The following is a 3,057-nucleotide window of genomic DNA, read 5'->3' as shown; positions in this document are numbered from 1 at the left end:
TTTTTCAAAATGAAGTTGCTAAACAAGCAACTAAGAAGTAGCAAAGTCAGAAGCACCATTTACAAAATTAAAAAGTTCAACAAACCCACAGGCCAGGCCATACACAAATACATCAAGAATAATTAAAGAGGGTCTAGAGATTTCCCAGTAGCTGCATCAACACGGGGCAAAGGAGGACGAGTCTGGAGCGGCACAGCACCCACTGTCCCATCCTCCCGATTCAAAATTTGACAATCAGGTTCTGACTCAACTCCGGCTAAAGGAGCTGAAGAAGTCGGCACGACAGAAGCTTTGGCGGCGGGCGCAGGAGAAGGTTCAACATCATCGTCATTAGGGTCGTCAGGGACAATCTTGTCGTCCCTCACAACATTGTCGAGACTAAAGAGAGTAAGGTCGAGCTCGGGTGCAAGAACCCGAACCTGCTCCTTCAAGTTCTCATAAGCAGCATTCACGCTGCCCACAAGGTGACCTTGGAGCTCGGTATAATCATCTCGGACAGTCTCTAAATCACCCCTGAGACGCTCCACTTCTCTGTAGGCCGAAACGTAGCTCTCCTTGTGCTTCAACGCTGTGTCTTCAGCTAACTTTACAGAAGCCGCCAAGGCCACAGAACTAGCCTTCTCACCCTCTAGTTCTTTCTCCACCTTCGCCAACTTCACCTCCAGCTCCTCCTTCAAACCCTTGATCCGATCAAACTCTGACTTAGCTTCCTCCATGAAAGATTTTGTAGCATGAACCGAGATACCCTGAGCAGTTCGAAAAAGAGCTGCACCCATGTGAGCCATCTTCACACTATTCCTAGTGATGAACTCTAGATGACGAAGAATGGACACATCATCCATCGAAAGGCCACCATAAGGGGCAATCTGCTGGTCGATAAACTCCACAGCATCAAAATCAGGGGCATCCAGGTTAAAAGGCTCAACGGACTTTTGTTTTTCTGAGGAAGAGCACCAGAAGCATCAACCGAAGTTTGTGAAGGGTTAGCCAGACAAACCCGGGGAGTCGGGATCATCCTCCTCGGCCCAGGGGAACTCGGCACGGACGGCTTCGTCTGAACCTGAGAGGACCCTTCTCCAGCTGCCTTGACCGATATGTTTTGAGCAGCGGCAGCCTTCCTTGCCCTTTTAAAGTCCCTCATGGATTCATTATTCTTAGACATCTCTGAAAAATAGAATCAACCACAGAAATGGATTACAAATACAAAATAAGAGGAAGCAAAGGTAAAAACAAAGTCAAAAACAAATAAGCCAGTACCTAGCACAGTTTCGACTAGGGACGGGTCCCCCAGAAATTTTTTGGTGTCAAGATGGGGAGGTGGTGCACGAAATTGTGATCATCAATGGTGCCATCAACATGGTACGCTCAATTACAATCTCAACTCTTTATCACAACTTCGCACAACTAACCTGCAAGTGTACTGGGTCGTCCAAGTAATAAACCTTACGCGAGTAAGGGTCGATCCCACAGAGATTGTTGGTATGAAGCAAGCTATGGTCACCTTGTAAATCTTATTCAGGAAAACTCAAATGGTTATGAATGATGAATAAAACATAAAGATAAAGATAGAGATACTTATGTAATTCATTGGTGGGAATTTCAGATAAGCGTATGAAGATGCTTTGTCCCTTCCATCTCTCTGCTTTCCTACTGTCTTCATCCAATCCTTCTTACTCCTTTCTATGGCAAGCTGTATGTAGGGTTTCACCATTGTCAGTGGCTACCTCCCATCCTCTCAGTGAAAATGTTCAACGCACCCTGTCACGGCACGGCTATTCAACAGAATGCCACAGACAAGGTTTAGACCTTCCGGATTCTCTTGAATGCCGCCATCAGTTCTAGCTTATACCACGAAGATTCTGATTAAGGGATCCAAGAGATAAACATTCAAGCCTTGTTTGCTTGTAGAACGGAAGTGGTTGTCAGGCACTCGTTCATAAGTGAGAATGATGATGAGCGTCACATAATCATCACATTCATCATGTTCTTGGGTGCAAATGAATATCTTAGAACAAGAATGAGCCGAATTGAATAGAAGAACAATAGTAATTGCATTAATACTCGAGGTACATCAGAGCTCCACACCTTAATCTATGGTGTGTAGAAACTCCACCGTTGAAAATACATAAGAACAAAGTCTAGGCATGGCCGTGAGGCCAGCCTCCCAATGATCTAAGAACTAGATGTCCAAAGATGCCAATACAATAGTAAAAGGTCCTATTTATATAGAACTAGTAGCCTAGGGTTTACAGAGATGAGTAAATGAAATAAAAATCCACTTCCGGGCCCACTTGGTGTGTGCTTGGGCTGAGCATTGAAGCATTTTCGTGTAGAGACTCTTCTTGGAGTTAAACGCCAGCTTTTGTGCCAGTTTGGGCGTTTAACTCCTATTCTTGTGCCAGGATGTCTACTTTTCAACGCCATTGAGAGCGCGCCAATTGGGCTTCTGTAGCTCCAGAAAATCCACTTCGAGTGTAAGGAGGTCAGAATCCAACAGCATCTGCAGTCCTTTTTAGTCTCTGAATCAGATTTTTGCTCAAGTCCCTCAATTTCAGCCAGAAAATACCTGAAATCACAGAAAAACACACAAACTCATAGTAAAGTCCAAAAAAGTGAATTTTAACTAAAAACTAATAAAAATATACTAAAAACTAACTAGAACATACTAAAAACATACTAAAAACAATGCCAAAAAGCGTACAAATTATCCGCTCATCACAACACCAAACTTAAATTGTTGCTTGTCCTCAAGCAACTGAAAATCAAATAAGCTAAAAACAATGCCAAAAAGCATACAAATTATCCGCTCATCACAACACCAAACTTAAATTGTTGCTTGTCCTCAAGCAACTGAAAATCAAATAAGATAAAAAGAAGAGAATATGCAATGAATTCCAAAAACATCTATGAAGATCAGTATTAATTAGATGAGCGGGGTTTTAGTTTTTTGCCTCTGAACAGTTTTGGCATCTCACTCTATCCTTTGAAATTCAGAATGATTGGCTTCTTTAGGAACTCTGAATCCGGATAGTGTTATTGATTCTCCTAGTTAAGTAT

This window comes from Arachis duranensis, unplaced genomic scaffold (assembly GCF_000817695.3).
Source record: "Arachis duranensis cultivar V14167 unplaced genomic scaffold, aradu.V14167.gnm2.J7QH unplaced_Scaffold_165934, whole genome shotgun sequence".
NCBI lineage: Eukaryota > Viridiplantae > Streptophyta > Magnoliopsida > Fabales > Fabaceae > Arachis > Arachis duranensis.
This window is presented reverse-complemented; position numbering follows the sequence as displayed.